A 22,924-nucleotide genomic window follows, 5' to 3' on the forward strand; every position below is an offset into this window, starting at 1 on the left:
ATATCTGAGGAAAAACAGTTTGTTTGTTTGTTTGCTTGTTTTCTTCTCACAGACCCTAATGACAGAAGACAGATTAACACGAGAAAAACAGAAGTTTATTCACATGTATATTTCTTTTCTTTATTTTTGAGACAGAGTCTCGCTCTGTCACTGGGCTGGAGTGTTGTGGCGTGATCTCGGCTCTCTGCAACCTCAGACTCCCTAGTTCAAGCGATTCTCCTGCCTCAGCCTCCTGGGTAGCTGGGATTACAGGCACGTGCCACCATGCCCAGCTGATTTTTGTATTTTTAGTAGAGACAGAGTTTCACCATGTTGGCCAGAGTGGTCTCGATCTCCTGATCTCATGATCCACCTGCTTCGGCCACCCAAAGTGCTGGGATTACAGGCGTGAGCCACCATGCCCGGCCAACATGTATATTTCATATGTACATGGGAGATACCCAGGGAACCAGTAATTCCCAGAGGAGGCTTAGAACTCTAGCTTATATAGTATAGCAACATCAACAAAGCGCAATACGTTTATAGAGAAGTGTCAAGACAAAGAAAAGGGAGTTTCAAAGGGGTGCAAATCATGAGAAGACAAGTATATGAAGAGCGAGTCTTCTTAGTAAAGTTAGTGAGTAAAGGAACTGTTTTCTATTATAAAACTTTGTTGTCATCACCACTCCCTGCCACAGACCCTAGGAGTGAAGGGACACTTTTGTAAAATTATGTCCTGCTTTTAGGTCTAGATAGAGAGCGTAGAGAGCCTTTCTTGCATCTGCTTCTTCTCAATTAACTTTAGCTCAAAGTAATCCTTATGTCAAAGGAGCAGATTTTGGGGTGGTATATTTTGCTACCCTTTAGTGTGCCTTTGAAGGATTGCAATTGCTTAATTGATTTGGAAAAGCCAATAAGGGCAGTGGTCCCTCACCAGTATGGCACCAGGGACCAGTTTCATGGAAGACAATTGTTTTTCACAGATCAGGAGAATGGTGGGGATGGTTTCAGGATGATCCAATGGTGGAGGTGGTTTCAGGATGATCCAAGCACATTACATTTATTATACCCTTTATTTCTATTACTACACCGTAATGTATAATGAAATAATTCTGCAACTCACCATAATGTAGAATCAGGGGGAGCCCTTGGCTTGCTTTTCTGGAATTAGATGGAGCCAGCTGGGGATGATGGGAGACAGTGGCAGGTCATCAGGCATTAGACTCTCATAAGGAGTGCCATTACCTAGATTCCTTGTATGCACAGTTCACAATAGGCTTCACACTCCTATGAGAATTTAATGCCACCCCTGATCTGACAGGAGGCAGAGCTCAGGTGGTAATGCAAGCAATGGGGAGTGGCTGTAAATAACGAATGAAGCTTTGCTCTCACGCACTGCTGCTTCTGATGTGTGGGCAGCTCCTTACAGGCCATGGACTGGGCCATGGCCTGGGGGTTGGGGACTCCTGAGTAAGGGAATGAGTCTATTAGCAAGATACAGGTTACAATTTTCCTGACTCCCCTCTTCTAGGAAGCCCTTCTTCCCATCCAAAGCAGATGAAAGTAATCAGAATTATCAAATTATTTTATGTAAAGTCTTAACCCTAACCCTTGGCGTCCATGACATGGAGACCTGTATCTTAATCTACACTTATTTTTTGCAGCACAGTGGTGAGCACGGAATAATTGCTAAAAATGTGTATTTAATAGATTCAGTAATTAAATGTATAGATGTATAGCCACTCAGTTTTTGATAAGTGAGAAGTGTCTTATCTTTCCCATAAAATGAATTCTTGTCAGCCCAAAGAGTAGTTACACTATAATTCAGGTGGCAGATGTATGTAGTAGCAAACACTAAAAGGAAGAAAACAGTCATAGCTCTAGTAGAGAAACCTTGAAGTGTAATTCAAGAGCACTAAATAAATGTGTTGTAGCAGAGATGATCTTGTCAATAGATATTATTGTTTGGAAAGCTGCTACTGTTTGCTGTCTACCCAGGATGTCTGCACAGTTGGGCTCCTGGTATTAGTGAAAACTGAGTTAACACACAAAACATGCTTATTGAATTCTTCAAAAATTTGTGAAACATTACTACTTAATGAATTTTGAGAACAGTGAGTCAAAATGGAAAGCCACATTATAAGCATACACACAGAGAGAAAATATGTAACCATTTTCTTTCTATACCACATTTCTGAATGTGTCAATAGTTATTATACATGGTCTTATAACGGAATTGTTAAATTGGATTACTTTATTTTTGAGTGATGTCCTTAAGATCAACTAGTAATTTCTGTAGGAAAATAAGAGCAGGAATCACAATGTGTTGGATTCAACAAGTATTTACAACATAAAACTTGTGAGTTCAAGCTCAATGCCACAAATTGTAAATGATTCAGGTCTGAATAAGGTATAAGTTTTTGTACTGTAAAAAGAAAGATAATTTTCAAGTTGATTCAAAGACAGTCATTAATTCTTACATAATTAAATATGAAAGGCTACGTTTTCTTGAACTTTCCTGAATTTCCATTTTCTCATAATTATTTTTTCTTGCACCCATGTGGAAATTTCCACTTAGCGCTGAGTTAAACCTTAGTTACAGGGAAATAACAGCCAGTAGCTCTCCCCAAAATACTGCAGGAGCTATTTGTCTGACTCACACCACAGGTACCCTCTTTTGAAAAAGCACCAGCATGAAACGTTGCTGGGGTTTCTATTCAATTTTCTGTGATTGCTCCTCAAAGTAGAGCTCCATCTACTCAAAGCCCTGTAAATACTTTTTTTTACCTGTATTCTGTTTGAAGTAGTTTCTTTGAGAGGTGCATCCCTCTTGCATTTCAGAAAAAAAAAGAAAAGAAAAAAAAAACCTTTTATTCTTACTAAACTATTTAAGAAATAATTGAATTTACTTCAATTAGTATTAACATTTTAAATGCAAGATTTTTTTGTGATTTTAAAATAACTCACAGAAGAAAACAACTATTACATTCTTTAGGGAGGGTCATTTTGAAAACAAACAGCAAATTTAAAACATCACACTTCATTGCTAGTCTTTTTTATGAATAAATTTTTTAATACCAAAAATTAGGAAATGTGAATTGTTTACCTATGTATTTTCAAACTTTAAATTCTTCAGTGGCATTTTCATAAAAACACGTTTGCCAATGTACTGCAGAACTGCATTTTTATTTAGTTTTGTTCATATGTTAAAAATGAAATCAGTTCTTTCTCATCTTGCATTTGGTTTTCATATAGCAAATAATACAAGAGTCATTGTTAAAGTAAAATACGGCAATGCAATTTATAATTTCACTAGAAGAATCATGTCAGTCAATCAAACACAGGGAATGTGAAATGTTTACTAAATTAATCAGAGCTACAATTTGTGTTTCAATAATGCCTTGGGGATTAAATAAACTTTTAAAATTTATTAGCATTCTGAATACAATTCCTTATTATTCAATGTTGCAATCTAGGTAACCATCATTTTTACTGAATAATTATTTTATCTAGATTTTGAAATTAAAAAATTAATGTAAGTAATAATAAGTATGTTGGCTTCTTGAAGGGAGAAACAAGAGTAGCAATACAATTTGTTTTCATTAATCAGATAAGTATATACTCAAAAATGCAAATAGTATGTAAAATCTATATTTATCTCCACTATAATTGAGAAATGCAGAGTTTAACAATAAAATATATTTAAAAATATTTTTGAGAAAAATTAATTTTAAAACATAATCCAGTCTAAGAAAAATGTTTAATTTTTAGTAACTCGATCGTAAAAAATCCTATTACTAATATAATACACAAGTCTACTTTTTATTATATTATGTAGTTTAGAATTTATCTTTTTTAAAAAAAAATTTTAAAGACAAGGTGTCATTCTGTCACCCAGGCTGGAGTGCAGTGATGTGATCATAGTTCCTGCAGGCTTGACACTCTAGGCTTAAGGAATCCTCCTGTCTCAGCCCCAAAGTAGCTGGGACTACATGCATGTGCCACCATGCCAGGCTAATTTTTAATTTCTTTCTTTTTGTTTTTTTTTTTCAGTAGACTTAGAATCTCATTGTGTTTCCCAGGTTGATTTTGAGCTTCCGGCCTTAAGCAAATCTCCCATCTTAGGTTTTAAAAGTGCTAAGATTACAGGTGTGAGTCACGATTCCTGACCTGGAATTTATCACATTTTGACCATGTCTTCGGACCTCTTGGGTTGCTTCTCTCTTGTTCTCTCTCTTTCTCTTCTCTCCTCTCTCTCTCATACACACACACACACACACACACACACACACACACACACACACGAAATAATCCAGAAAGTTTTTGTTGCAACTTTTTAAAAGATTAGTGCAGTACAGCAAAAGAAACTACCATCAGAGTTAACAGGCAACCTACAGAATGGGAGAAAATTTTTGCAATCTACTCATCTGACAAAGGACTAATATCCAGAACCTACAAATAACTCAAACAAATTTACAAGAAAAAAACAAACAACCCCATCCAAAAGTGGGCAAAGGATATGAACAGACATTTCTCAAAAGAAGACATTCATACAGCCAACAGACACATGGAAAAATGCTCATCATCACTGGCCATCAGAGAAATGCAAATCAAAACCACAATGAGATACTATCTCACACCAGTTAGAATGGTGATCATTAAAAAGTCAGGAAACAACAGGTGCTGGAGAGGATGTGGAGAAATAGGAACACTTTTACACTGTTGGTGGGACTGTAAACTAGTTCAACCATTATGGAAAACAGTATGGCGATTCCTCAAGGATCTAGAACTAGATGTACCATATGACCCAGCCATCCCATTACTGGGTATATACCCAAAGGATTCTAAATCATGCTGCTATAAAGACACATGCACACGTATGTTTATTGCAGCACTATTCACAATAGCAAAGACTTGGAATCAACCCAAATGTCCATCAGTGACAGACTGGATTAAGAAAATGTGGCACATATACACCATGGAATACTATGCAGCCATAAAAAAGGATGAGTTTGTGTCCTTTGTAGGGACATGGATGCAGCTGGAAACCATCATTCTTAGCAAACTATCACAAGAACAGAAAACCAAACACCGCATGTTCTCACTCATAGGTGGGAACTGAACAATGAGATCACTTGGACTCAGGAAGGGGAACATCACACACCGGGGCCTATCATGGGGAGTGGGGCGGGGGGAGGGATTGCATTGGGAGTTATACCTGATGTAAATGACGAGTTGATGGGTGCAGCACACCAACATGGCACAAGTATACATATGTAACAAACCTGCACGTTATGCACATGTACCCTAGAACTTAAAGTATAATAATAATAATAAATAAATTAAAAACAAAACAAAACAAAACAAAAAAGATTAGTGCAGTATTTTTAAAAATGATTCCTTTTTAGATGATACTAACCCATAAAATTTTATAAGGTATTTATTCTAAACATTTTCATGTTTATGAAATGAGTTATTACTTACACTCTGTCTTTCCAAAATATCTTCTGTTTTTTATTCCAATGTATTTTGCCTTTTCTTAAAGGACAAATTATTAAAACAAAATATTTTATATTATTCAGTTCACTTCACTGCTAATTTATCATTTTTTTTTAAAAAAAAAGCAGTGTAAAATAAAAAGGAATATACTAAAATATCCAGACATTTGACTTTTTATTCTGTATAATTAGTTTATCATCCACCTTAAATTCAAAGTTAACAATTAAAAAAATAAGCAAAATTTTCGTTTTAGTTATCTCATGGTATTTAAAAATACAGAGATATAAAAAAGAATGACAATGTAATAAAATGTTTTAATTCTTGTTTTATATGCATTCATTTTAAATTCCAGAGTTTGGAAGATTTTTGTGATTAACATTTTCATGATGCGTATTATTTTGCGGTTGCCTGGTTTCAATTTCCACCTGAAATATGACACTGTTCAACAGTGTCATTTTAGAGAAGATTAAGTATCCTGGTATGTGACAAAGTGAACTCAATTTTGAAATTATGCACCTTGAAATAATGAAAACAAAATAAAATGGAAACTGTATTTGTCAGGAGCCTGCTATCTAGTACGTAAATCGTTTACAGCACTTGTCCTTTTTTCTCACTGCTCATTTTTCCAAACTAACTTGACTACTTTACTACATTTAGCTATTTCTTCACTTCTCTGTGTGGATGTTTAGTGAAGAGGCAGAACACAACTAAATACAACTGGAAAATTTTAGCTAACTTTTATTTATATACCTACTTGGTTCACTTGTCCCAGATACTAAGAAAAAAAGGAAAAAAAAAAAAAGCCCTGAGATTTCAGGAGGCATAAATTACCAAAACCATATTTTTGTCTTCATAGTGCTTTATTTGAATCAATTTTGTGGCCCTAAACTTAAGTCGGATATGGTTTCCCTGAGGATCTTCCGAAAGATAGAAGAGTTTTTTTGCAGTTGGTGCTGGTAGTAGCTGTGGCGGTGAAGAGAAATACCTGAATAAAATAAGTAACTTGAACTTACAGGAATAACTGAGCAATGATTTATAGGACTTTGACTGGGATATTTCTTCTTTATGACATGGATCTTAGGACTATAAAAATAGTGGCACCCTCACTTTTGAAAGTGCTCTGGCCTAGGTGGTCAGTTTTACGCACACTTTGTAAAAACTGAACGGTTATACAAATATGAAACTAAGCAAAGTTTTATATTTGTGTAACCATTCAGCTTTTACAGAGCTGTTTTAATTTTGTCGTCATATTCAATTACCATCTTAGGAATATTATGATGCTGGGAGAAAAAGTATTGTTATTCGAAGTTCACCCACAAAAATATTGTATGAAAATATTAGGAACTTGTTTTATGTGCCTCAGTTAACTGAAGTAATGAATCCAACCAAGGTCTTTTACTACAATTTTGTTGCCCTTTCCATTATAAAATACTGTGACAGGTTAACTCTCCCAAATATCACCAGATAGTTTGTTAATATAATAAAATACATTTGTTGGAACTCATTGTCATAACAGAGAATATCATCTTAACAAAATTTTAGCAGTCTCTCAGAAAGGGAAACACAAAAGAAAGATAATTATAAGGTTTTAAGGTCTGGGCTCAAGTGGTTTAAAGTATGTATGTCTAACAAGGTGTTGAATTGACTAAGATTTGGCAATCAATGTTCGCTACATAAATGTGTCGGATTGGTGGGCCAAGTGAGGTGAGCATCTCGAAGTGAATGTTGATAAATGATTGTTGGATATGTTTGCTGTTTGCTCAGGGGAGCAAATGCTTGTCTAAGATAATTTGATCTCCAGGAATTTCCCGAAGCAAACAGTGAAGTTATTAATTTTTTCTATCGTCTTACCTTTACCTACAACTGTTTCACGACTGAGAAATATTGGTTCAAGTACTCTCAGTGCTTAGCTTCTCCTTACGGTCATTCATCACTCATTCTGAAGGATTCAGCATGGTCATCTGTGGACTTTACTACTTCAGATCTGTCCTGTTCTTTGAAGTGTAACAACGCATATTATGTTTCTGATGGTGGCGATTTCAACTGCTGTATACTTCAGATTTGCCTGTTTTTGTTGGATGATCTTTTGTTGGATCATTTGATGAGAGAACAGCTTGCAACAACATTTCAAACTTCAAAAGTTATATATTTTAACACCATAAGAAATAGGTTTTTTAGAGTCTATAGTCCACTTCTAAACCAGAATCTAAAGAGTGCTTGGAAAGAATAGATCCCATTCTTTAGAGTTCATGAAAAAAAAAAAAAAAAAAAAGGGGGGGGTGTCAATCATGTTACTGAACTTAATGCTTTCTTTATTTGCTTCCCAGTTTTCTTAGAAATATTAAACGTCTCAAAAAGTATATAGAAATTTAAGTGTGTTCTTCTCATAAAATAAAGCATTCACTTTCTTTAGAGGCCCGTATTATGTTTAAGATTCCTCTATTGTGAACCACCATCAATTTTTCAAAAAGTGAAGAGAAAGGTTCAATCTCAACTACATTAGGATTTACTAATGGATGCTGTCTAAAGATGATAAGAAGAGTATCCCTGAAGTGCCTAATAGACTATTCTTTCTTTGCTTGCAGAATTAGATTAGGGTCTACTCTATTCACACGTGAAAGATATTGGAAATAGCCTTCAAAAGATTTTGTTCAAGTTCTACATATTTTCCAAACCCCCTTGTTTCCTAGGCAAATCCAGTTTTTTAAAATCATTCTCGTTGTCTCATAATTCTTCCTTTTCTTTCCAACTATTGTGTGTTTAAGGGTCCTGATAACATATGAGCCAATTGATATAGACTTAGGAATAATAGATTACATACTGCTAAGTGTATTCTAAATCCCTCTGTTAATCTTTTTATTTGTCTATCTTGTCTAGGCTTTGGAAAGTCCTTGATAATCGTTCTCAGCACAGAAGGATACCAGCTCTTAATATCAACCTTGCCCTATTGAGAAAGGAATTTAACCTTAAGAGGTAAACTAGCTGTGTAAGTGTTTGGGTAGCCATAAAAAAAGGAAAGTAGGCCAGGAAGAGAGAAATAGCTAGGGGTACTATTAAAGCGCAGGTTGGGGGAAGAGAAACAGTAGTGTAATGGCCATTAGATTCAAATTGTGCTTGGAGGATCTAACATAAAGACAGTTTTAAGTTTTTTGCATTTATACTTACCTTTGTCAATAAAATAATTGTATAATCTTAATTTATTTTGTAAACTTCCTTTTAATTCCACTTCCCCCAATTCAGACCATTAAATGCTTGTATCATTTTTCTTTCATTTCTAAACTACCTCTTGAATGAATAATTTTGTTAATAATAAAAGATCTTCAAAGTGGCAATAGTAATTTTAAATTATCATTGATAAAATTGTAACATTTAGATTATATTTCTAATAACTAGAATTATAAAGTAAATACACATAATTAGTAGGTGTCTGGCACAGAGAGGATAGATTTAGATTTATAATAATACAGCATCATTAAAACTATACCAATCAGTAATATTGGTAGTTAACAGTAGTGCTTGATTGTACAATCTCTGACTTATGGTTTCATTGATAAGTTTTCAGCACTACCATGGATTTATTGGGATGTAACCCCATCATAAATTTAGGAGCATCTGGACTTATGATGGTTCAAATTATGAATTTTTATTTTTACAATGAGTTTTTTGGGGTAATAAATACATTTTCAACTTCTGATATTTCTTATTTATATTAAGTTTATCAGGACATAAACTCATAATTAGAGGAGCATCTATACTAGTTTGGATTGTCTTAACAAAGTACCAGAGAGTAGGTGACTTAAACAACAGAAATTTAATTTTGTATAATTCTGGAGTCTGTAAGTCTGAGATGAAGGTGTCAGCAAGGTTGATTTTCTTCTTAGGTCTCAATCCTTGGCTTACTGATAGCCATTTTCTCCCTGTGCCTTCACATAGTATTTCACTCTGTATATCTGTGTCCTAATCTTTCTTCTTATCAAGATACCTCGTGTATCAGATTAGGGCTCATCCTCATAGCCTTTCTTATCCTTAATGGACCTCTTTAAATATTCTATTTCCAAATACAGTCACATTCTAAGGTACTATATGTTAGGACATCAATATGAATTTTGGAGAGGGGAACAAGTTAGCCCATAATATTGATACGTTAGCTATCAATTCAGGTGAACAGATTGTTATTTTACATAAATTGGTTTGCAAGAATTTTCTGAAGCAAATAGTCATGCTTTACAGTCTCGTATTTCCTAGGAAAGTGTCGATGTGACACAAGTAGTCAACTTTCTAATTATTTCATGTTTTTAATTTAGTGAGTTGTCTCTGCTATTACCAATCCAGGATTTATCCCTGCCTTCACACAGTGTGAATTTAGAGAAGTTACTTAACCTTTATAAAGCTCCTCTTTCAAGACATTACCAGTAGCTACTTCATGAAATTCTTGTGAGATAAAAGAAAATAATATAAAATTAGCCAGGCGTGATGATACATGCCTGTAATCCCAGCTATTCGGGAAGCTGAGACAGGAGAATCACTTGAACCTGGGAGGCAGAGCTTGTGGTGAGTTGAGATCATGCCATTGCGCTCCAGCCTGGAAAACAAGAGCAAAACTTCATCTCAAAAAAAGAAAAAAGAAAAAACTGAAAGTGTATGCCAATCTTTTAACAGCATGCCCCAGTAAATGTGAACTAGGAGGGTGATGATGATGATGATGATGACGATGACAATGCAAGATTACATGTTTTAGAGTTGAGTTTCAAAGAGAAAGTAACACCTGAAGTTTTTGAGACTAAAACTGGTTTTTTTTTTTTTTTTTTTTTTTTTGGTAAGAGTAAAGGATAATAAAAAGGAGTCTTTCCTATAATTTGATATGGTAAAATCTCAAGTGTTTTAGAAACTATTAAATGAGCATTAATTACATGGAAAAAATTTATTTTCTTTAATTCTTAAATAAACTGGTGAAATTGATCATTTTTACCTTAGCTATTGAAGAGAGCAAAGATCATCTGGTAGCCATCAAGCAGATCATCCAGAGGTAAAACTCCGTATGTGAGGAATTCGGAAGTAATTAGACTTCCCTATTATCTAAAGCAGGTGTCAGGTACTAGGCTTCTTTCCCCAGAATTTATAAGTCGAATTTCTATACATCTCCAGAATGCATGCATATCAAAACTGATTGTGCAACCCTTGCTAACATTAAGGCACCAAATTGTCTACAAATGTAATCATTTATCACAATCTAAGTGGCAACGTTGGTCCAAATTACCCTTAAGCTCCTGCTTTAAGGTCCATAAATACCTCTAAGGAAAAAATCCACCCTGGAGTGCTCAGTCCTGTCTTGCTGAGACTCCCTGTTGCACTCTTCTGCAGCATTCTTTCTTTCTTATGAGACTTTCTTTTTCCAAATCTATGCTGATGGTAAATTCTTCTTACCAACCCACGAGTTTACCACTTTCTGATGCTGGGACTCTGACACCTCACCCAGCAGCTACAAGCAAAAAAGAAAAACAAAAAGACTCAGAGATGCCATTTAATCTGTTCAGGTTCATTCAGACAATGCGTGAAAGGGCCAGGAATTGAACCTAGACCTGTCTGATTTAAAAGCTCATTTTTTAAGGCAATATTTTGTTTGATCACTCATTTAACAAATATTAGAAAAGAAGACACAGTAACAAACTCTTTTTTATCTCTTGAACTTATACTTCCTTTTTTATTAGAAGATATTTCGACTTATTTCAACTAGATAAGTAGCCACAAGAGAATCACCCAGATAAAAGTTTGACTGCCTGATTATGCATGCATGCAACATGTCGTAACTCTGGGTATTTGGTCACCATTTCAAAGATGAGACTTGACACGGCATAGTAGCTGAGGGAATAAAAATCCTTAACACTATGGAATAAACTCCCATTCTCTTTAGGTGCCTGGGGGAGATGCATTTATAATTGATTGCTCAAGTTCCAGCTGTTCTCTGAACTGTCATTGAAGTCATGAATTATTTGCTGAATCTAATAGGTGGATAACAGTTAAATCAGCACAGTGAGTTTATCTCTTGCATAATCAGTTTTATAAACATGCTTGTCCAAATAAAAGACACAAAATTACCAAAGAAATTAGTCTAAATTTTTTGATTAAAAATAGTACAAAATAAACACACATGTGTAAACACAAACACATACACACACAAATACACCCAGAATAACTCATTATGGAATAGATGTCAAGGCAGATTCACAAAATTTTCAAAGATTTCTGTTTTGAAGATCGCTTTGAGACTATTTTCTTGAACTGGCTTCCTTTCTTCCTTAGGATTCATTGTTTGAATCCATCTCCTTGAATTACAAAGTTAAGTCTTTGTGTGCCCAACTGACTACAGCAGTGTTTGCCAACTTTCCTTGATAATAAATCCTGAGGCATTCCTTATGTGACTTCTTTTAGAAAAGTACTTCTCACCTTTCATGAGCACGTGAGTCACCTGAGAATCTTTTGAATATTCAGTGGGTTTGAGGTCAGAGATGAGAGTCTGTATTCCTCAGAAGCTCACAGCTGATGCTAATGCTGCTGGTCCCAGAACTATTCTCTGAGTAGCGTGGATGTGGACCCGCACCATCCAATAACCTAGCCACTGGTGACAGGCAGTTCTGGGACACTTGAAATGTGACTACTCAAAAGAGAGACATGCTGTAAGTCTAAAAGAGACAGCAGATTTTGAAACTTAGTAAACAAATAATAGAAAATATATCAACAAAATGTATTTATCATAGTTACATGTTGAATAAATGATGTTTTGGATATATTGGATTACATAAAATATATTCTTAAAATTCATATCTGTTTCTTTTTATGTATTTGAGTGAATGCTAAGTTTTTAAATGAATATTTGTCTTGTGTTATGATTCTATCACACAGCACTGGTCTCACAGAGCGTCAAGTCTGTGATGTAATTCATTTAAACTGATATGGGGTCATATGATTGTCACACACTTTACAACTCATGCATATTAATAACACTAATGTATCAATTTTCCCCACAGGATTGTGAACTTCTTGAATGCATGACTCTTCATCTTTGCATCACCAGCAACTAGTGGGGTGAACGGCAAAGGAAAGGTTCTTGTATTGGTTAGATATTTGCAACAAATCATTTTGAAGGAATAGCCATCCTGTGATCACTAGAATCAGTGATGCCATGAAGAATAAATGTAATTTATGGAACATTAGTGATATGGTTTGGATTTGTGTTCCTGTCCAAATCTGATGTCAAAATATAATCTCCAGTGTTGTAGGAAGGGCCTGGTGGGAGGTGATTGGATGATGGGCACAGATTTCCCCCTTGCTGTTCTCATGATAGTGAGTGAGTTCTCATGAGATCTGGTTGTTTAAAAGTGTGTAGCACCTCCCCTAGCTCTCTCTTTCTCCTTCTCTGGACATGTAACACATGCCTGTTTCCCCTTTGCCTTCCACCACGATTGTAAGTTTCCTAGGGCCTGCCCAGCCATGCTTTCTGGACAGCCTAAGGAACTGTGACTCAATTAAACCTCTCCTCTTTATAAATTGCTAGTCTCAGGTAGCTCTTCGTAGCAATGAGAGAATGAACTAATACAATTAGATTTTCTGAATTTAATATCAGCTAACAAGAACTTTCTAAAAACCCATTAATGCTTCCTTTCTTCTGGTAAGAAGATATTCCCTATATGCTATAGAGAAGGTGTGGAGTCATGTCATAACCCCTGCTCAAATATATGATTATCTTACCTCAAACCTAAGAAATGATAAAATGCAGCTTGTAGGAGTTCCATACAAGGAAGCTTGAGATGATAAAATGTCTTGTAATTCTCAGTTATGAATGACTCCACTGAAATGGAAAAGTTTACTTTCAACAAAGTAATAGTCTTCAAACACAGGAACTTTTTCCCTGCTGTAATCTGTCACAGAGTATACTGTGTTATCAGGATCTATGCAGCATACAATGGAGCATGAGTTTACGTGCACTCAGGTACATAAAACATCCGCTGTTCAGGGGTACAAAGGTGTGATACCTTTTCACACCCATTGTAAGGGCCATCAAAGGCACATAGGTACGTAAAACAGACTATACAGGAGTGCAAATGTGTGATACCTTTTCACACCCATCATAAGGGCCAGGACTGACACTCCTGTAACAAAAAACAGGTCAACAAGAGAAAAGCATAGCAAATGGATTTAATCAAAGTTTGATGTGACATGAGAGCTTTCAGAAATGAAGACCCACAGACAAAGGGAAAGCAATATTATGCCTAAGTTCAATGAAGCCATTTAGAGATGTCAGTAATATGATATTTTGGTTTTCCCCACATATGAGGCAATAGAAGGTAGTGATTATGATCAAGGTACCTAGAGTCAAAATGCCTTATGCAAGTTACTATTCTCTATTTATCAGTTGTCCCATCTCTAGAATGGAGAAAATTGTATTTTTCTCAAAGCACTGTTATAAGGAAAAAATGTGTTAAAGCATGTCAACTATAAAGAACAGTTTGACATATAGTAAGTACCTGATAAATGTTGCCATTATTAGATACTGAAATGTGCCTAATTATGTTCAAACTAGCAACTGAGATAAAGAATTTAATAGCCCCAAATAAAAATCTACATTATAATTTAACTATAAGAGATACGCATTATTTAGTTCTTACTATATTTCCACTGAGGAGAAAATTTAAGGATAATTCATATGTTCTATCATCTGGAATCAAATATCACCACAATATTTTAAAATTCCATTTGAAAATACTTTTCTTTTAAATGAGAGAATATCTTTGTGTTTCTCATAGTTCAAGGTAAAACATAGAATTTTTTACCTTATTTTCCCTGACAAAATTGAAAAAAATTTTATATGTTTGTAGCAACTACTTTATCCAAATTTAATGAAATATATTACCTTTGGATTTTTTGAAGGTATATTATATTCCTTTTAGTTTGAGTCTCAATATTATTCAATATGTAAGATTTCCAGTGTAATCTTGAAATTATAGGTCATGTATAATTTATGTGTCCTGATATATTAGCACTTTGATAATCCATTTTCCACCTATGGAAAATAATTGCTTTGTCTCAATATTCTAGCGATCCCAGTGTGCAATGCATTTGGTTATATTCTATATTTGAAAATTATGAAAATACATTTTGGAGGGATGGAGACATGACTAAATGCGATGTCATAACTTGAGAAGGGATCTTAGAATAAGAAAAGAACATTAGGTAAAAACAAAGGAAGTTCTAATAACATATGGACTTTAGTAATACTAAATCAATATTAGTTCATTAATTATAACAATTGTACTAAAGTTATGTAACATGTTAACAATTTAAAAAAAAACTGGGGGACTTGGTGTTTAAGTCTGTTCTCATGCTGCTAATAAAGACATACCTGGGACTGGGTAATTTATAAAGAAAAGAGGTTTAATTGACTCACAGTTTCTCATGCCTGGGGAGGCCCCGGGAAACTTACAATCATGGCAGAAGGGGAAGCAAACACATCCTTCTTCACATAGTGGCAGGAGAGAGAATGAGAGCCAAGTGAAGGGGGAAGCCCCTTATAAGTCTGTCAGATCTCTTGAGAACTCACTCACTATCACGAGAACAGCACAGAGGTAACCACCTCCATGATTCAATTACCTCCCACCAGGTTCCTCCCATGACGCATGGGGATCATTACAATTCAAGGTGAAATTTGGGTGAGGACACAGCCAAACTATATCACTTGCTACACAGGAACTTTCTTTAATATTACTGAAACTTTTCTCTCAATCTAAAAGTAATATACAAATGTTTATTAACTGCCAATATATATATTTGGAGCTTTATGAAATTTCTTTTCCTAAAATTACTTATTCCCCCCACCCTCCCAGCCTCTTCTGTTCTTCACTGTCTTTTTATTATTCAATATGAAATTATTTCTACGAAATCAGAATTATGAAATCCTAACAGAAGCCTATATTGCATATACGTACTTCTGAGTTAGAGCCTAAAACTTTCAAATATAAGAAAAACATTATCTTTCTATAAATATGCAAACTTATTTTTAACTAAAAAGCTTATCTGATTATTTACACTGTTCTCAAATATGGATTATACTTGTAACGTTAAGAAAATAAAATTCTGCAATAGAACTCTGTACATCTCTACAAATATTTCTAAATCAATGTAAATGGCTACATGAATAATAAAGGTTTCTCCCTGAATAGAAAAATAACATCTAATTATCATTTTCCTCCACTTGCCTGCCTTTCTGGGACAGATATTTATTTAAATAGAAAATATGAATAAAGAATTATATTATGAACCTTGTAAAAGCTACTTCATAACATTTAAATAATTATTTTTACCTCATTTAATAAATGTAGTTACCCAATTTACTGTTTGTTTTCCTTTTAAAAATTACTTTATTAAAGTATACTAATTTGAGGTTTTAGATTACTTTTGGGCATGGTTTTGAAACATGAGCAAATTTTGATTCTGAATGAGGTCAAACAAATGCATTTTGCAAATGTTTGGTTTCATAACCACTTTAGTGTCTGCTTCCTTAATCAAGCACTCTAGTGTTCAACCCACATTTCCAGTGTGACTCTAAGAGGGAGGAGGGAAGCAGTGGAAATTAGTGTATTTTAAGGGAATTTCTGCTCCAGAGACTTCAGTCTTCTCAGATCCTGACCTCCTCTCATACAGATGATATGCAGGGTTTCCAGAGTTAGTGTTGCCTGGATTATATACTACTGTGTATTTTATTCTTCTTATATGGAGTTTTAATCTCTTTTTCCAGATTTCTTAGATTCAGACTGTATTTCCAGACATTATACTAATATAATCTCATCCCTTACAGTTCCTGCCAACTCCCTGAAAATCTTGGTCTTACTGTTTTATTTTTCTTAATCTAAAAAAAAAAAAAGAAATTAGATAATAGCAATAACAAAAATATTCTAGAAAGTAAATCACATCTGAAATACTATGTTTCTGAGTTTTATAACACAATTATCCATTTACTTTTTAAGAAGCGAATGGAGGCCTGTAATCCTAGCATTTTGGGAGGCTGAGGGAGATGGATCACTTGAGCCCAGGAGTTCCAGACCAGCCTGGGCAAAATGGCAAAATCCTATCTCTACAAAAAATACAAAAAGTAGCCAGATGTGGTAGCAGGTGCCTGTAGTCCTAGCTACTCAGGAGGCTGAGCTGGGAGGATCACCTGAGCCTGGAAGGTCAAGGCTGTGGAGAATCACGATTGTGCCACTGAACTCCAGCCTGTGTGACAGAGTGAGATCTTGTCTCAAAAATAATAATAATAATTATAAAAATAAATAAAAAAAGAAATAAATGGATTAGTTTTAGTCTTTGATTTTAGGATTTAGAGTATTTTTGGGCTTTTGGAAAAAGCCCAAATTTCATCTGCCTTCTATTGAAGACTCTAGCACATGCTACCATTTAATAGCAAAATATTATTGCAGTTCAGTGTCTGAAACAGAAAAAATACATACTTTAAAGTTATTGAAAGCCCTTATGTCTGCTAATTTTTATCTTTCATTATGGAGTTGCAGGGTCACAAATGACATATATTTGCAAAAATTTCATGTTTTGTTTTTCATAATGAGCTACAAAATGTTTCCTAACGGAATCAGAAACTGTTAGCCAAGTTCGAAACTCATAAAATGCATGGGCTCTAGATCTTAATCATGAAAGTTAACTGTTACTTATGAAAGTCAAAATTAGACTCTACCTAGAAAGGGCTGGAGTGACCAAGGAAGTCAGGACTCGTAGCTATGGGGAAAAGCATGAAGAGTCTAACAGAAGAGGCTCTGTATTTAGAGTTTTCTCTGGCTTGGCTGTTTTGGAGGAGTTACATGTGTTAATATTAGCCTTCAAGTTCCAAGTCTTGTGGTTCTCTTGAAGTGAAATTACCACTCCACCACATCTTAGTTATTGCTTCCCTCCATCTGCACTGACTCTGTCTTATTTTTCTTTTGCTTTCCTTTCAAGAAATCTTACTTCTTTCCTTCCAGAAACTTCCATAAGAGGGTAATCTGTATAATTACTTGCATCCTCAGAAGGTCAACAAGGGTTTCTGTCATGGTAAAACTTGTTCTAGTTTTGGCAGCAAAGGGATAGAACACAACCAAGGCTGGAGGTCTGTCATTAGATCATTAATGTGTATGAATGATTATAATCATTATAACCATTTTTTAAATGGTACTTTATAAATAACTCATCTATGTTATTTTAAAAAGAGACAGTTGAATTTGTTATTGACTCATTTTTTTTCTTACAGAGATCTGTGCACAAAATAGAATTTTTGTATAAAAATTAGATTTAAAACTTAAAACTGAGACCAGCCTTTCATGAAAGTCTTGGGTCCTGAAACTCACTGGGGTTTTCCTGAACAGAGACACTCCACGTGTCTCTGTTGTTCACTGCTAGAAAATGAACACTCTTGTGTGGCTTCAGACCAGGGATCTCCTGGAAGGCTGTGTTAGACCTCCCTGGATTCCTTTTGAACTCATCATTTTTTCTGATGCTTTTGCTTTGTATCCTTTACTGTGATAAACCTTTGCAGTGAGTTATTATCTACCCTCCTCAAAAAATCACAACCAAAACGAAAATTCTGTCTTTTCAATTTTTTCCAAAAGATGAAATGAAAGGAAATATTGTAATGGAAAGCTAGCATCTTCTTTTATTGCTTGCTCGCTCCAATTTTACATTTAAAAAGTTCTAAATTAAAAAAAAAAGATTAGCTATCAAAAAATTGTTTTTTTTAAGTAAAAAAATGTACTTTTGTAATGCAAAATTTAACTAGAGTTATTCGCACCTGCCAATTTAAACATAGTACATATAACATATAATTATGTTGAACTGGAGCACCAACAAAGCACATTTTACAGTGCCGTTGCTGTGTTTGACTCCTAAAAATACGCTTATACCTTCTGCTTGAAATGTAGGGACCTCCCACCCCCTAATAAAATTAACCAAACCCAAATCTGGTATTAGGTTATTTATGTTCCCATATAGAGAGGAAAGAACACTTAAGGGAAATTCAGGAACACAAATTACATTCAAGAACACATCTCTGTGGTGCTAGAAACTGATCTCTGAGAAACGCACAATATCGTAACTGTTTTAAAAAATACAGTATTAGCTATTTAAATAATTCGTGCATTATCTACTTTGTGCTAGAAACATTTGGAAAATTCAGGCAAATAGTTACTTTGTCTATGGTCATTTGGAGTATATCACAGATGCACCAGTCAAAGAGTGGAATAAAAGAAAATGTAAGATAAGGTTCTTTCTCACAGGAATGTGAAATTATTGATAGAGTTGACTGTTTGAGTCCCATAAATACCACTAGAACAATGTAGTGGTCAATGAAAAGCTGAATTGATTTAACTTAAGTCATAAGAGAAAATATCATTTTGATAATTGTTCAAAAGAAGGAAGATCGTTAATTATTAGATTTTGAAATATGGACTTCAATGGTCTAAAGCAGCAGTCCCCAACCTTTTTGTCACCAGGGACTGGTTTCGTGGAAGATAATTTTTCATAAACCAGGGTGAGGGATGGTTTCAGAATGATTCAAGGGCATTACAGTTAATGTGCACTTTATTTATATTACTATTACATTCTAATATATAATGAAATAATTCTACAACTCACCATAATGCAGAATCAGTGGAGCCCTGACCTTGTTTTCCAACTAGTCCCATGTGGAGGCAGTGACAGATCATCCAGCATTAGATTCTTATAAGGAGCAGGTAACATAGATCCCTTGCGTGCACAGTTCACAACAGGGTTTGCATTCCTACAAAAATCTAATGCCACTGCTGATCTGACAGGAGGCAGAGTTCAGTTGGTAATGCAAGCGATGGGGAGTGGCTGTTACAGGTGAAGCTTCGCTCACCCTCTGCTTACCACCAACTGTAGCAGGGTTTGGGGACCCCTGCTCTAAAGTGTATTTTTCAGAGGAGTCAATAGCTGGAATAGAGCAAAATTTACAGAACAGTAGTTTGTGATAAGTAGACAAAGTGAGGCCAGGGTCTGAAGTCCTTCTAGGCAAACAGTTGCCTTATAAGCAAGTAGTTTTCCCAGAGAAGAAGTTTAGTAATTTTTCTGGAGGAAAGAGTAGTTATTTATTGATTTATAGTCTCATCTTTCTGCACAAGAATTTTCTGGAACAAACACTTAAGTTATATTATCATTGGTGGTTTAAGTTTTCAGTAGAGAAGCAGAATTCAAAGAATAAAAATTATTTGTTACACTAGAAAGTACCAGGAGACTTTGACTCAAATGCAATAATCCACAGTATTTATTGACCAACTATTGCATGCCACATGCTGTGTTATGTGCTGTCTTTAATATGTGTGCATTAGAGAGATTCTCCCTCAGTTCACAGGCCGTAAAGTCTGGGATATAATGCAGGCAAATAAAAAGGCAGTTAGAGTGTGGTGTGGTAAGTGTTCTACAGCACAAGGATATGATGGAAGCACATAAGAGGAACACACAGTCAAGATGAAGCTTGTTCTCAGAAGACTTCTTGAAACTAATGGCTAGAATCAGATTTGTAATGGAAGCCAAGGGACTTGATGTAAGGAACATAAGAAATGAGGACATAAGAAATATGAGGACAGAACTTTGGAGAATTCCAATATTTAGAATAGCAGGATTTATACATAGCTAAATCAATGATTGCTTTAAAATGAAACAGTGGTTAAAATGCCCCTATGCAGAAAATGTATATGACTATATTGCTTGAACCAAATCTTTGTGATCCCCAACATTTATTTGTTGAATGGAATTAGAAGGTGGGGACTTTGAGGGGTAATTGGGTCAGAAGGGCGGGGCCCTCAGGCTGGGATTAGTGCCCTGAAAAGAAGACAAATAAGAAAAATTGTTTCTCTCTGTCTTTCTCTCTGCCACACAGGGAAATCAGGAGAAGGGTCCTCTCCAGTATCTAACCATGTTGATGCCCTAATCTGTACCTTCCAGCACCCAGAAATTTGAGAAATAAATGTTCATTTTTTTAAGTCACCCAGTCTATGGTATTTTTGTTATAGCAGACCAAAGACATAACCAAACATAGTAAATTAGAAATGACAAGCAAATGACTATAGGAAGATCTAAATATACACAGTAAATTAGAAATTCATTTAGATTATGTCTACATGTTATAAAATCTATTGTGTATAGGTACATTTGTGTATAAAAATATATTTATAACATATAGAAATAATATAAATGGTGTATAAATATATATACACACCCATATACATACATATTTTTATTTCTAATAAAAGCCAGTTAATAAGATATAGAAATAAATCTAAATAGTACACATCAAAATAAATGTGATTCTGCTCAGATTCAAAAGTGACATGAAGGTTACTGTTACTTAACCTGATTTTGAAGTTAATATTTCTGAGAGGCCATTGATGTGGCAATATGTGTAGCATTTTTCAAACCAGCCAATTGATATTTTAAGTTTTGATGGCACTAAAAATATGAAAAATGCAAGTGACCCCTCTGTGATCTAGTGGACTAGATTGTAATTCAGGAATGTCAGGATTCTCTAAGACATTTCACAATGAATTCAGGTTGCATCTCTTTCTTTGTCCTCAATTCATTCGGGCTATGTTTAGGATGGGCTGCAGCTTCTATGCTATTTGCGTCAGCATGGAAAACATTAAGAATATGCTTTCATATTGTTAATGTTTTCTAAGAAATAACTCTGAAAAGAATTTCTCAGCTTTTTATTCAGGTGATTGGAGATTTATTTTTGTGGAAAACAGGCAAAGCTTTATTGTTGTCAACCCAAAGATGCAGGGATGCTTCTCCTAGCACTGAGATTCACATATTCATTCATATATCTTCTTTTATTGTAGTTTGGTAGCTAGTTGCAAACTGTTACTTTTAAACCAAATTCCGTATTAGTGAGTTCAGGGCCTTCAATTAAACAAAAAATTACCTTATACACTCGGCCAAAACACATCTACTGCCTACAAAGTCAGTCAAACAATAAATAAATGTCTGTTTTGTTTAATTAGACTGAATTTGAGTTATAAATTTCTCTCACTGAAAAACAACTTCACTTAAAGAATAAATGGTTAGTAATTCTACCCCTAGTTCAGTCAAACAGTGGAAGACTCATCATCTTCAAAATCACATCTCCATGGTAGAGAGCATGAATTCAAACCCACTCTCTAAAAACCTGTTTTAAAAAGTTATTTTTCTGTTATAGACGATGATTTTCATAACATTAGATGAAACTTCTTTGGGGATTGTTGATGATCTCTTAGATGTGGGATGAATAAGTCCTGTTTGGAGCTTCTAGCATCAAAGGTGTTCTATCTGTGAAGATTTTCTTTATTATTTTTAATCCAATTCCTTTTTTCTTTTTTTCTTATTCTTGACAGAGAAACATGTCACCATAGTAAGAAACATCTATGGTCTTTCAAGTGTTTAAAAGAAACTCAAGAATTGAAAAGTGTATTTGATTCCATCAGTGTGCTCATGGGGATGACAAGCCAAAGACTGCTGAGAAAGTCTTAAACTTGCACCCACATTCATGCTGACTAGAAATGGCAGAGACTCTAATGACTGATTCTTAAGAACTTGCTCCAAAATATTAGTAGAAACATTAACATTTCTGGATTGGGACCAAACAATTGTTTCATGGTGGAAAAAAAAAAGTTGTTTTTAATTTTTCTTCTTTCTTTACACCCAAAACAACAAAGGCTGACAATTTCATCACACTGCCTCAAAATTGTGGTTATTTTGCTTTCAATAAATTAGGTAATTGTTGGACTTCTCTACAGAGAAAATTTGATCGGGATTGCAACAAAACTTCTTTCATAGTAAATTATGTATTGCATTAGATAGAATAAAGCCAGAAGAGTGTGTGAAGTCAAACACAGTGCCAAGAAACCATCAGATGATGGTGACAGATGAGCTAAAAGAAGCGTAGTCAACACCTACCAGTCTATTAAAATACCTCCACAGAGTTTATCTTGACTGTATTTGAGATCTTCTTATAACATACATCTGTAATCTGAAGAGTGTCAGCTGAAAGTGCTGTGGATTGAGGCATACAAAGGAGAAGACAGGAGTCATGAAATACAGAACATGTCCAAGATGCCTGGTAGGAGATACAAGGAGCTTTATATGGTGAGGAAAACAGGGTGGTAGAAAATTTAAACTGCCTCCTGGGGTCAAGTGATTCTCCCACCTCAGCTTCTGCAGCAGCTGGAATTACAGGTGCCCACCACCACACCCAGTTAATTTTTGTATTTTTAGTAGAGACAAAGTTTCACCATGTTGCCCAGACTGGTTTCGAACTCGTGACCTCAGGAGATCCACCCGCCTCGACCTCCCAAAGTGCTAGGACTGCAGGCGTGAGCCACTGCGCCCAACCAGAAAAAGTTTAAACCTCTGAAAGGAGAGA

This window comes from Chlorocebus sabaeus, chromosome 4 (assembly GCF_047675955.1).
Source record: "Chlorocebus sabaeus isolate Y175 chromosome 4, mChlSab1.0.hap1, whole genome shotgun sequence".
In the NCBI taxonomy this organism is placed as follows: domain Eukaryota; kingdom Metazoa; phylum Chordata; class Mammalia; order Primates; family Cercopithecidae; genus Chlorocebus; species Chlorocebus sabaeus.